This window comes from Lactuca sativa, chromosome 3, assembly GCF_002870075.4.
Source record: "Lactuca sativa cultivar Salinas chromosome 3, Lsat_Salinas_v11, whole genome shotgun sequence".
Classification (NCBI taxonomy): domain Eukaryota; kingdom Viridiplantae; phylum Streptophyta; class Magnoliopsida; order Asterales; family Asteraceae; genus Lactuca; species Lactuca sativa.
Window position 1 is genome coordinate 70,810,245 of NC_056625.2, and position 15,408 is coordinate 70,825,652.

The following is a 15,408-nucleotide window of genomic DNA, read 5'->3' on the forward strand; positions in this document are numbered from 1 at the left end:
TATTTATTCTTCATTAACTCCCAACCTTGGTTCCTTCCATCAGCCTCAATCCTTTCAAATGTCCTTGCAACCCTAATCCACTTATGAAGCATTTCTATGCTTGTGAGTGTGTGTTTTGTGCATTTGAAGAAGTAGGAATGAATTAGAGACCATCTTGGAGGACTGAAGCACTTTAGATCCAGAAACACACCCTCATTTGGCATCACTTGGTGGTATAAAGTTCGGAACTTGGTAAAGTTTCATTTAGATCTTGTTTTGGGCTTGGTTTTAGGATCTTTTTTGTCCCAAGTGTGGTGTTTCATGAGCATAGCATGTTCTTGACCCGATAATTTGTCCTTTCATACCTTTGGAAGGGTCTTGAGTCATAAAAATAGGGTCTTAATGGTTGGTTTTGCTCCATGCATTCTTTAGAAGGACTTAATGTATTAAGATGTTGAGTTAAGCACTTATGGACATGCAAAGTCATAAAGTTGGAAACTTTATGACTCTTGAGGATGATTTGGCCTTGGATATGGAAATTGAACATAAGAGCTTAAGACATTAAGCTCTTAATGAGTTTTGGGAAGACTAGGCGTATGCCCTACATAATCTGAGTACATAGTGCGTATGTGGTCAACCACCCCGATGGTGGTCAAGGCTCGAGTACGCCCCACGTACACATTTTGGGTTGACTCAGCTGGGTTGACTCAATTGACTTTGACCAGTTTGACTTTGCCTTTAACCAAGTTTGACCAAGGGGTATTTTGGGTATTTTGAATGGTGTTTGAGAATTGCTCATTTGGATGAATAGGTGTCGGTTAGAGCTGAGATTCGGAGTCGGGACCTCCTCATTATTGTTCAGGCTGTGATGTGAGTTTTCCTCACCGTACTTATGGGTCGAAGGCACCAAGGCCGACCCATTAGATTGATATCCTACTATACATCGATATGTTGGGTATGGGGTAGATTTGTATGATTATAAGTTAGTTGTGGGTATGTGTAGACCGGTAGATCTGTAGGAGTACCTATAAACTCTGATTGCATGATTATCTGTCTGTTTATTATGTTTTTTATTTGTTATATGTCGACATATTGTGTTTGGTTGAAACTTTACTGCTTTGCTCGTGGTTCAACAGACCATGGGTATTCCAGTTCGATGACTGAGTGGACCCGAGGGTATTCTAGTCCGATAACTGAGTGGGCCCACTGTATATTGGTATTCCTGTACGATGACCGAATGGACCTGTTGTATCTTGGCATTCCAGTCTGATGACTGATTGGGCTAGGAGAGGGTAATGCAGCCCGATAGTTGTGGGCCCGTGGGTATTCCATTCTGATGACTGATTGGACCTAGCATGCTTGTTCGTTTATTATATGTATTTGTGTGGTGGTACTTTGGGGGAACTCACTAAGATTTGGCTTACAGTTTTTATTTGTTGTTTCAGGTACTTCTGATGATCACGGGAAGGCGAAGGCGTGCCCGTTCGGATCCTCTGTTTATGGCTTTATGATTTTGGGATACTCTGTTATGGATAAAGAATTTGGAAACAATGATTTTGTAAACTTTTTTATGACTATGGGTTGTTTTAAAAGTTTAAATTTGTTGTGATTTTTGGGATATTACATATAGTCTATGTAACTTAGTATAACTTTAAAGAAAACATACCTTTGGTTTCTTAGTTGGTTTCTTCTTCTAACAAGACAATGGATTGAACTAGAGAACCCAAAAGAGAGTTCCTCTTCCGTGATCTCATTCAAGATAAAATTGATCGAAACAACCCTCGAACTAGAAGCTTTAAAAAGAACCGATACTCAATTTTGTTATTTGTCCACGGCATGGGAAACTTCTTGCCACGACATGGGAACGACTATCATGTTTTCTTTTGGCTTTAATGGTTTCACGATTTTGAGGCTGAAATGTATTTTTCACACACACAAAAACCGAATTTAGAGCCATATATATATATATATATATATATATATATATATATATATATATATATATATATATATATATATATATATATATATGAAGGTGATTTGAAACCATAGAGATAAATATCAAGTATAATAATAATTGTCTATGCATTCAAATCATTCTGGAGTATTTAATATTCTATTTATTTACTATTAATTAATTAATAAAACAAGTCCCTCACATAAATATCTTTTCGGATCTGCTTTATTTTGTTATTGTGTGTAACTTCAAAGAACACTATTATTTATATTATTATTACAAGGCTTTGTTATGGTATGGGCACTAATCTCCATCTACTCTCACTTACACTTAGACATCAATAACTCATCGATCCAATATTTACTAGAAACAACAGTGAGTGCGGTTTAATGCAACTACTGTACTTATAGCAACTTTTCTATAAACACCACTAAGACTATTAACTTTAAATTCCTTTGATCTTCATGATATCTTATTATGAACTAGAGACATGAATAAATCTTCAATCTCAGGGTTCAAGATTATATTTCCCGATACTGACTTGTGGTGATCTCTCAGACTTACTGTTAAATCTTTTCAACTTAGTCTTAGCTTGGCCAAACATTTTTTGTCAACATCAAATTAACGAGGGGCCCAGAGATATTCACTTCTCCATTTATGAAAGAAGGATCAAATAAACTTTGTCTACATAGGTTTGTACTATTCCTCATACAGTACCAAGTCAAACTCTGTATATAAGCTAGTTACAGACAACATTGGAGAAAGACCAAGATACAAAAAATTATATAACAAAAGCTCACGTATCTCCATTTGATGAATATGAAAAATAGGTTTCTTAATTTACTCATGACATGATCCATGAAGTAATCTTTAAGTGTGTTTACTCCAATATTACAATCTCTATTTTCAAGTACTCATCAATATTGGTCGCAAGACTTATCTATGTTCATCCCTATGAACAATCTACCAATACTATGACAATCTTAATTCACTATAATCTTCCAAAGACGAGATCGATTGTGGAATGTTTGAATAAGAAATTTTTCTGGAAGGAGTTCTAAACATGCAAACGTGATGAGAAAGAGGATGATATAAAGTAACTTATTATTAATAATTACCTAATCAAAAACACCCAACACGTTAAAAAAGAAGATCAAACTATAAATTGTGTTATAAAACCAAATCACTAGCAAATTAAGTGCCATCAGACCTAGTATGCGCATCATGCTTAATATGCGATAGTGGTTTGGTAAGTGGATCAGTTGGATTGTCTTCAGATGGAACCCGAATCACAATAATGTCTCTATATTCAACAAGTTTTATTATAAGATGGAACTTTCTCTTATTATGCCTCGTGCGCTTGTGATCTCGAGGTTCAATAGTTAAGGCATCCATACCCTCATTATCACATAAGATCTTAACCAGTTCAACTTTGCTAGGTACAACACCTAAATTGTTGATGAAATTCTTTAGCAACATTGCTTCTTTAGATGCTTCATTTGTTGCAATGTAATTCAACTCTGTAGTTAAATCAACAATTGTTTCTTGCTTGGAACTTCTCCAAGTTAATGCTCCTCCATTCAATGTGTATACAAAACCATACTAAGATCTTGAATTATCTCTGTAAGTTTAGAAACTTGCATCAACATATCCTTTAACGCTTAGCTCATCTTTACCACCATAAACTAAGAGCATATCTTTAGTTCTCCTAAGAGAATTTAGAATGTTCTTGATTGTAGTTCAATGACTTTCACCAGGATTTTCCTGATAACAACTCGTCATACTAATAAAATATGAGACGCCTGGCCTTATTCATGTCATGACATACATGATCGGTCTTATAGCAAAAGCATATGGAACTCGATGCATTCTATCTAGTTCTTCACTAGTATTAGGACATTGGTTTTTACTCAAAAATGTGTCACGTTGCATAGGTACAAATCCCTTATTAGATTCTTCCACGTTGAATTTCTTCAAGATTTTATCTAAGTATGTTTTTTAGCAATGTCCTATTAGACGTATAGATCTATCCCTATAGATCTTTATACCAAGTATGTAGTCAATTTCTCTCAAGTCTTTCATAGAGAAACTATTTCCAAGCCATGCTTTTACACTATTAAGTGTAAAGATGCCGTTTCCTATGAGTAGAATGCCATCAACATATAGGACAAGAAAGACAACTACCCCCCACTAGATCTAACATAAACACAATGTTCATCTTCATTTTGTGAGAAACCAAACTCCTTGACTTTCTCATCGAAACGGATGTTCCACCTACGAGGTGCTTTTTTGAGTCCATAAATAGACTTTTCAAGCTTACATACCATATTAGGCGACTTGGACTGTACAAAATCTTATAGATGAGCCATGTAAACATCCTCGGCCAGTTTCCCATTAAGGAAAAAAGTTTTTACATCCATTTTCCATATTTAATAATCATGAAATGCAGCTATGGCAAGCACTATCCTAATAGACTTAATTATAGCTACTAGTAAAAAGGTTTCCTCATAATCAACTTCTTGAGTCTACGTATAACCTTTCGCAACCAGTCGAGCTTTATAAGTTTGTATGTTTCTATTCATGTCAGTCTTCTTCTTAAAGGCCCATCTACACCCAATGGTTTTAAGACAAGGTATAGTATCAACAAGGTTCCATACTTGCTTATCATACATGGATTGATTCTCGCTATCCATCACCTTTTTCCATTTAGCAGCCTTTGGGCTCACCATAGCTTCCTGATAGCTGTGAAGCTCATTATCACCTAACAAGTTGTCATCCTCTGGAGTTATATGAAACCCATCGAATTTATGTTTATGACGTTCTCTATCATATCTACAAGGTGGTGGTGGAAATACATTAGATTCTGCAACATGTTGTTTAACCTCTTGTTGAGTTCTAGCGTCAACTTCAGGTTCTTCATTGGTTGACTTTGGAATCTCATAAAGATAAAATGGACTCCAACTAGTTTCTTGAGATATCAGTTCTCTTTCATGAAAGTGTGCCCTACGAGAAACAAAAATCTTGTTCTCATTATGATTTTAGAACAAGTATCCAAAAGAATCTTTAGGATAACCAATGAAATAACACCTTTCTGATAAGGGTTCAAGTTTTTCGAGTGCTGATCGATGAATGAAATCCTCAAAACCCCAAACCTTAATTCGAGCAACAGAAAGATGAGTCCCTTTCCACATTTTGAATGATGTTTTTCTCAACCTTCTTAGTTGGTATGAGGTTTAGAATATAAGAGGCTGTTTCTAGAGAATAACCCTATAAACTAATTGGAAGTGTAGCACGAGTCGTCATAGAACGAACGATGTCAAGCAAGGTTAAATTTCCCCTTTCTGACACATCATTATATTGTGGTGTTCGTGATGGAGCTAGTTGTGAGATTATCCCACAACTTCTAAGACGATCGTAGAAATCATCACTCAAATACTCTCCGCCCCTTTCAGAAAAAAGTATCTTAATTTTCTTGCCCAATTGGTTCTCTACTTCTCTTTGGAATTCCTTAAATACTTCAAATGCCTCAGACTTATGTTTAATCAAGTAAACATATCCATATCTACCGAAATCATTAGTAAATGTAACAATGTATCTTTCACCATGTCTTGTGATGTGTCTGAACGGACCACATACTTCTAAATGGACGATGCCCAACATATTTTCTCCTCTCTCACAGTTTTCTATGAAAGGAGACTTTGTCATCTTTCCAAGTATATAAGATTCTTAATCTCCATTAAACTCTAGGTTAAATGGTTCCAAGATCCCATCTGACTGGAGCTTGTCGATTATCTCCTTGTTGATATAGCCAAAACGATAATGTCATTGATATGATTTATCCAAAGAAGTTAAACTAACATTTAGGATTAAGTTATTGTTCCTACTTACACCAATCACAGATTCATATATGCCATTGCAAGGTCTTTCTTTAAAGTAAAGAGCATTATATTTGTAAACTAGAATATAAGCTTCATTATTATCAAATCCAAAAGTAAAACCATCCATCCACAATGCATAACATGAAGTAATGTTTCTTGCCATGTAAGCCGAATAGCAAAAATATTTTAAAACAACTGAAAAACTAGAAGGAAATGAAAGCTTGAAGTCTCCAATCTTGGTAACAACTACTTTGATCTTGTTCCCCATGATCAACTCAAGATTTCAAAACCTTATCTTCCTACTTCGACTTAGTCCCTGCACATCAGAACAAATATGGGTTCCAAATCTCGTGTCAAGCATCCAATTGTTAGAAGTAGAGGTCGAATGTAATTCAATTGTAAACATACCTGAAGTGCCAACACCTTTGGCAATGTTCTTCTTAAGATCCTCCATATACTCAGGGCACCTACGTTTCCAATGGCCCTTTTCTTGACAGTAGTAGCATATGGCCTCCTTAGGGTCATTTATAGGTCATAGGTCTGGAATGTCCTTCTTAGGGTTGGAACTTGAACTACCAACTTTCCTTTTTTCCTTTTCCCTTAGGATGCGGACGATAATACCTCTTTCTTTTGACACCACCTTACCTAGTAGCTAGTACAAGAGTGGTTGAGCTAGAGTTCCTAGGTGGAACAATGCTTTCTTCAACAATCTTTAGCATCCCATGCAGCTCCATTATACTCTTCTCCAAACCATTCATATAGTAGTTCATAGTGAACTGCCTGTATGAACTAGTCAAAGAGTTAAGAATGACATCAATATCCAACTATTGAGTAAATGGGAATCCAAGATGATCAAGTCTGTCAAAGTACCATTTTAGTTTTAACACATGATCATTCACATAGTCATTCTCTTATTTCTTTCAACCTGTAATAGATTTCATCACTTTGAATCTCTTAGTAAGAGCATGCTCTTGAAACATGTATTTGAGCGGCTCGTTCACGTCGTACGACCCAAGATTCTCACAACTCTTTTGGAGTTCAGAAGACATGGTCGCCAACATTAAGCATGAGACTTCAATCGAGTGATAGTGATGCCTTTCATGATTGTCTGCTTCTTCTTCAACATCATCATCCTGAAGCTTCTCTACAAGCTCTTTGTCCAGAACATACTCCTTTTCATACATCAAAGTGATCCTTAGGTTCAAATCCAATCTATATAGTTAGGAACAGTGAGCTTATCACGCGAGAGGAGTTAGAGTAGTGAGAAGTTTGATGAGGAGGTTGGTGGTGGAGGAGGATGAGTGGCACCTGAACCATGAGACATCTATTATGAAAGAAGCACAATTAGGTAGATCAATAATTACTTTTACTATAATTACCCAATATTATTAATCAAAAGGGATAGGATCCATATTTTGGTTCATAATGTAAAGTGGATTAGTTGAAAATTAAAATATGAAGTTATTTAGGTAGACAAACAATTATCGATCTCAATCTCTATGAGATTGCTAGAATCAAGATTTATTAACTTATATCAATAGCATGTTAATCTCTTCTGAGGCTCACTTATCATTCATGATTGGATTAGCTGAGGATCATGAATCCAAATGGTGAATCGACCATGTGAAGTTACAATGAGATTCAGTTCAAGTATCGCTTGAGAATCTCGATCAACATATACCTTTATTTGGCTATGTTCTTCTTTTCGCAAGCCAGAAAACCACACATGCTTACATCAATAAGATTATATCACAAGGCATAATTTCCATGTGAAGCATAAGATTCACATTCTTTATGAAACAAGCTTTTTGTTTTATTACTTATAGAGTTAATAGTTTTAATTATACACAATTGTCCTATCAAACCCCTTTGGTAACTCCACTTTAAACTCAAGAAGACGGTGAGGGTGGCGAGTAATGAATGCCTCTTAAAAGCCAACCTCATTAAGAATCCAAAAGACCTACCTTAACCTCCTTTATAGCAATAAAGTGGACGAGCCTAGTCGTGGTAAGACTAACAATGCACATTAGGATGAAACATGCGAGAACACAATGTTTATTTTGGTGTTATACATATAAATACTATTTTACAATATATATATATATATATATATATATATATATATATATATATAATGGTTTTGAGCCATAAGAACATTCCTATGTGCACATACAAACCCTAATGCTTGGATCTAGGTTTCTCTAATTGAACATGCATTGTATCCAAGACTTTGATCAATAGATCTAGTATAATAACATAAGAAAACAGATCTAAAAGATTACCTTAAGTATCTTGCTTGAATCTTCTTGTCCTTGGAGCTTAGAAAATTTTCCATAGGCTCCTTTATGGCAGGTACAACTCCAAGATCACCGATGAAGTTCTTCAACCATATTGCCTCCTTCGACGCTTCGCTCGCTGCAATGTACTCTGATTCGTACGTTGAATCAGCTACGGTTTCCTGCTTGGAACTTTTCCAAGTTACTGCTCCTCCATTCAGGGTAAAGACCCAGCCCGACTGCGAACGGTAGTTGTCCCTGTCGGTTTGAATGCTGGCATCACTATACCCTCGCACCTTCAAGTCATCACTCCCTCCGAGGACTAAAAACCATTCCTTGGTCCTCCGAAGGTACTTAAGGATATTCTTGACCACAATCCAATGGGCTCTGCCAGGGTTCCCTTGATATCTACTAACCATGCTCAAAGCAAAGGCTACATTAGGGCGAGTACAAGTCATAGCATACATGATTGAGCCAACTGTGGAACCGTATGGTACTCGGCTCATTTCTGCTATTTCAGCTTCGGTACTCGGACTTTAAGTCTTACTCAACTTGGCATTACTTTGTATTGGTAATTCTCCCTTCTTCGAATTTTCCATACTAAAACGTTTTAGTACTTTATCTAAGTAAGTGTTCTGACTAAGTCCTATTAGTCTCTTACTTCGTTCTCACACTATCCTTATTCCCAAAATATAGGAAGCCTCTCCGAGCATGTTCAATTAGAGAAACCTAGATCCAAGCATTAGGGTTTGTATGTGCACATAGGAATGTTCTTATGGCTCAAACCCATTAGTGGTATCAGAGCCTTGATTGGTTTCTATTGAATTGATGCATTGGTTGCTTGATTGTTGATTGCAAAATTCGTTTTTGTCCTTCTGCCTGATGAACTCGGCGAGTTCCATAGTGGACTCGGCGAGTAGGCCTCAACTCGGCCAGTCCATTGTGGTACTCGGCGAGTTCGAGCGTCAGAAGGAGCTCTCCACCGATCAAGCAAGCGGTGGGTGTGAGTGTACACCCATTAAGTGCCATTTTGTAGGCCACAACCTTATACCCACCTTATAGACTGTCTTCGTGAATGAGGCCTACTAACAGTAAGACTAGCATTTTAATTATACATATATATATATATATATATATATATATATATATATATATATATATATATATATATATATATATATATTAATCTTGTAATATTATATTAGTATAGGGTTGAATTACCCTTAAACCCTAATCGGATAACTTAACCCCTTAGCAATCCAATCTCCCTAATGATAAGCCGTGGACGAATTCTAGGTCTTTCTAAACCCTAAAACCGTCCACCCCTTATCCGTAAGGGATTATAGCCCAAAGTACAACTATCATACAATTGACAGTTTATTCCCTTTTATTTAATTAATCTCTTTAAGTCACCAAATTAATTCCTAATTAATTTATGACTTATATTAATCAAATAACAATATTATTATTCCTTATATTATTCTCATAATATATTAATAATATTTCTTCTCTCATTATAAATCATCCTGTCAAGTTGCTATGGTGAAGGCAACCCAAAAGGACCATGCACAATCAGGTCAAATACTTGCCTAATATAGTTGCAGCCTTAGACACTATTCCAACAATATATATATATATATATATATATATATATATATATATATATATATATATATAAGACTTTATATGTCTTTTAATTCTTTTGACAAGAAGTCAACAATTAAATTATAAAAGTTCAAATCTTTTGTCTTTTAATTAATCTTATAATTAAATCAAATGTCATTTTTTCTTTTGGTGTAAATGCTAGTTTGTATGTGATTAAAATTGAAGAATTGAGCAACCAAAAAATAAAAACGAATTTAGAAAGACCTGAACTTCAGGTTTCACAACGTGGGGAAAGAACAACCATACCATGATATCCAAAAACACAATATTTAGATAAATTATTATTTAGGTTCTTAGAAGCAAGTCACGACATGAACATGAGATGATCTAGTTGTGACGAAGAAGTCAGTCATGATCTGGGTAGATACCATGACGTGGTGGAGGATCGTCCACATCGTGGTGAAGAGGCGGATCGACTAAATGTCGATTTTGAATGCATTACCATATTCAATTTCAATCAAGTCAAACTTCTTGACATTTAAACAAATTTAATTCGGAAACCCTACACATACAAACCCTAACACACTCAAAAGACAAAGTCTAAGTGCAATAGACTTGAGTTAACTCGCTCTAATACCACTGATGGGTTTCTAGCGTCATCAGATCAATCAATAGGCAAGGAAAACACTAAATAAACTAATCTAAACACGAAATCTATAGGATCTAAACTCGAAATCTATAGGATTTAAACTCTCTAGTCTATAAAACTTAGCAGAACTTAAAAGAAAATATACATTTGATTTCTTAGTTGGTTTCTTCTTTTGACGAGCAATTGGATTGAACTAGAGAACCCAAAAGAGAGTTCCTCTTTTGTGATCACACCTAAGACGCAAAGGAAGAGAAAACTTTCCTTGATCACAACTGTTATCGTAGTAGAGAATAAGGTTGTGGTTAGGGTGCGATGAGCAAAGACAGATGAAAAGTTCAGATCTTGCCAACAGTGGATGCTTATGTCGTGTGGTGCATGAACATATTCAAAACACTGAGATGAAGGCGATAGTGGTCGTTGATAGCATATCTAGAGGCTTCCGGTGAAAATCTAACCAAATCAAAATAAATCTGACGAGCTAGTAGATTTGGTAGTTCACGATCTCGAGGCTTGAAATCTGATGACCTGGCAGCAGTGTTGGTAGGAAGATGTGATGGTGGTAGGCTGGATAGTGGGTGTACCTGATGGGGGTTTTCTTTCTCCAAAGATAGGGACAACGGTGATGGTAATGGATATCATCAGAGATAGGTGACGGGGCTAGGTGGTGGAAGTAGGCGGCTAAGGTAAGCGGTGGAGTAAGGTGGTCGAAGTGGTGTTAGACTTTGTTCTTGAAGTTTAATGAGAGAGTGTGAGTGTATAAGATAAGTTATTTTTTTGTTTGATAGTTATAAGGTTAGAGTAGTCAAAATATAGGAAGAGTATTGATAAAAATATCATTTGTGAAAATGTTTTTTAAATAATTCTTAACTTTTAGGAATTTTCATTTGATCTTTTATATATATATATATATATATATATATATATATATATATATATATATATATATATATATATATATATAAGGCGATGCCTAGGCGCTAGGCAGTATCTTATTGTCTACGATTAATGCTAATACGTCGAGTTAGGCAGACGGTAATCCGAGGCTGTCTAGACGGTCTAAGCTTGTAAAAAAGCTAGATAGTCAAAATTTTCAAAAACAATTCCCGATTAGTCTAATTTTTGATATTAGGTGATCTAATTATGATGATTGACGATTAAAGCTGTTAAAAATATCTCTAATTAATCTAAAAATTATTATATACAATGGTTTAAATATTTAGACAACGCAATGTCATAGTTTTATGGTTTTTTACTTATTTTGTTAACATATAGGTAATATTTAAAAAAGAATCTATTACAATTAAAGGTCTCTGTTTTGGCGCTGATTAATCCCCGACTAGACCGTTTAGTCCGTTAACCCTGTCGACCGCCCGTCCACCGCCTAACAAAATTTACAACCTTGATATATATATATATAATCAAGATGGAATAAAAAGATAAATTTTGGTAAGAAGATAAGAAATATTTTATATACCGTGCCCCACAAAATCTCGCACACAGGAAGATGCGGTTACACCCACATCTTTCAACCTTAGTAATTAATCATTCTTTTGTTGGTTTGATTGTGTTGGTTTGTTTAATTGTTGTATTGGGTAATTGATGCCAAAATTAATATAATAAGTTGTATATCAATTATGAAGTTACTTTGATTTTGAAACTAAATTCATAACGTTGTTATCGACATAAAACCCAATTAAGGGAATATTTTTATGGCAATTGAGAGGGTATATTTGGATAAATTCCTTATCAACTCATATGAAAACTTTGCCCTCAGATGAACCACAATTTTTAAACACTACTAAAGTTTTTTCCATTTTATATGAATAACTTTTTTTATTACTATAATATGATATCAAATAAAAAACATGGATTAATTTTTTTGGTATGTATTAAATATAAGCCATAAATTTTTAAAGTGTATTCGGCCTACAAAATATCAAGACTTGGGCCCAATGGAAACTTCAGATCTGATAAAAATTTTCCTCATATGGGCTATGACAATATCTTTAATTAAAAAGCTTTGTCCAGTTTATATATGAGCAACGATGGATTAAGATCTCGTATGATTAGTTTGCCAAGTTAGGCATATAATTCAGTTCAATAGGTCAACATAAAAATAAAAAGGATTTTTATATATTATTATTTTTTTAATGCCTAATTAGTAGTTAGAAGTTAGTCAAATTAGTAAATTTATCAACTCCTAATTAAAACTGTGAACCTTTATTCTATGAGATAAAACCTCTACCAAATGACAAATAATAATAATAATAATAATAATAATAATAATAAAATGGTTTTGATTTTTACCTTTTTATAATCAATTTCACATTTTTAGAATTTTGTCTAATTTCACCATTTTATTATCAAATGTTTGAACAAATTAAACTCAAAACTCATTTCTTTATTCATATAAATGTATATCGCTTTCTTCAACATACATCATAATATATGAACAGTATATTTGCTACTAATGTTAATTTAATTTTCTATATATATGATTAATGATCATTCAAATCAACCGGTTTGAATTTGAATGTTTAAGTTTATGGACGAGATTACACAGTTGGATCGGCTTGATCTTATGGGTGATTGCATGGTTGGATCGAAAAGACTGTTTATAGATTGCCAAACTTTGGTCAATGTGGAAGAATGTGCGATGTGGAATACATTTAAATCCCATTAAGGTGAATATTTTATGTAGGAAAATTAGTTAGCTCATCTGGCAACTAGATTTATTTCGAACAAAAGTGGAGTGGATGAGATCAATTTTTTTCTTTGTCTGGTTTGTATGTGGAGATGGCTAATTACTTATTTATTTTTAATAGATTGCAATTATGTTGATTGCCTTTCCTTTCACTTGCACACAAACATATATCCATCATACAGATACAATTTGGGCCTATACCATACAACAATGGACTAATATCTAAATGGGCTAATAACTAATGCAAACTAATATGCCCTTGTTGCGAAAGTAAATCTGAGTTGCTCTGACTGGATTACTACCTGCGATCAAGCCCTTGCACACAAGAAATGAACCCGTCAGCCTTTCTCCTGGAGGTGATCCCGAAAGGACACTCCGACAGTCAAGTCAGTATCTTGAGAGAGGTGAGGAGTAGTGAGAATATTAGCTTAAGGGAACTTACTGTTGAGGGTGTGGTTGTTGGCTTTATATAGTAAGACCCGACCAGTGGCTCCGCTTTGTGAGACAATAGTGTAGTCTTGATACAGGACAGTGACACTCATGGGAGGAGATATCCTTTGCTCCTTGCCTTGGGTTGTTATTGGTTCAGAGAGCATGTTGATAGCGGTGCGTGTGTCACTAAGGTTGTCGGTGTTGGATTAATGTCTAAGTCCATAACTATAATTGGTAAGACTTGACCCGACCCGGCATGGTCCATTTGGGTTGCAAACCTTCATGCACTTAGATAGACTATAATGAGAGAAATAAGACACTTATGGTTATTAATATATTATAAGTACTAGTATATTAATAATAAGAATAATAAGATTGTTTAATTAGTATTGATCAAGAATTAATCTAGGATTAATTAAGTGATCAAAAGAAGACTAATTAAATATATGAGTTGATTGTGTAAATCATCCATACTTATATAGTGGGCTAATGCTCCATGGATAATCAAGTTGGGCTAAAACCCATAGGATGGTCCATGGGTGCTCCATGGTGTATTTGAACCCATGGATCCAAGGAAATGGAAAGTCATGACAATTAAGGATTTACCCTAATTGTAACACTATATAATGATCTTATTCTTGACAAAAATCGGCCACTAGGATTATTCTAGAGAGGGCTAGCCGATTTCATGAAGTGTAGAACTCTCTCAAGTTATTCTAAGTGTTTTGATAACTGTGATTCCATTTGAGGCTTCCACACTATTGGGGCTAGGCACTCAAGCTTCATGAAGACTTTCTACATCAAAGAGGTATGTATTCTATCTTGTTATATTCATGTTTTGTATGATAGATTAGGATGATACCTTGGGTATTCTTATTTGCATGTATAATAGAGAAAACATAGATCCAAGGTATTTAGGGTTGCATGTACACTTAGGAGTGTTAGAATGCTCAAAACCCAACAGTGGTATCAGAGCCTAGGCATGTTTTCTTGTTATACTTGCAAATGGAGCTGAAAAATCGAGTTGTGATGCTGTCAGCCCAGCAGACTCGCCGAGTCCATGAAGGGACTCGACGAGTCCAAGGCAAAATTCATCCAACTCGCCGAGTTATGTTCATGCACTCGACGAGTTGGACCCCAGACAGCATATTTTCGAGGTTTTTGGCTAGAAATGGACTAGGAACATTACCCTACGTTGTTTTTGAACTTATAAACTTGTTTTTAATGTGGTAATGTTCATGCTAATCCATTTTCAAAGATAATTGTCAATAGATTCATGTTTTGTATTAGTTTAAGGTTTAGACTAATTACATGAAGAAGTTTGATATGAATTATCTTGTTCTTATGAGTTGCTTAGATTAATAGAAAAGTTAATTGAAATAGTTGTTTTCAATCCATTTTAATCTAAGAGTTGAGTACAAAATGTGTTTGTGTAACTTGTCCTCAAGTTACATGAAGAGTCACTTTAAAGACTCATAAAACTCATAAAAGTTGGTAATGGTTACAAAATGAAGAGTCTTGTGTCATTGAATTTTTTTTTTTATGACTCCATAACTTGTCCTCAAGTTATGGAAATTCAAGAGTCACTTCATTAATAAATAAATAAATAAATAAAGTGTAACCTTAATTAATTCCATAAGTTATAAAAAATAAAGAAAAGATTAATTCTTTTATTAGTTTAAAGTCTTCCATAAGTTATGGAACTTGAAGAGTTTTTTTTTGGATTAAAACTACTTTAAACACATAAGTTATGGAATTAATTAGTTTTGAATAGTTTCAAAACTTGCCCTCAAGTTTTGGAATTTGAAAAGTTTTCACTTATGAATACTTTAATTCCAAGTTAGCCCTTAGAATTTTAAAAAAAAAGTTAAAATTCAACACTTATACTATTTATAACATTAATGGTTAATTATTATATATATGTATAA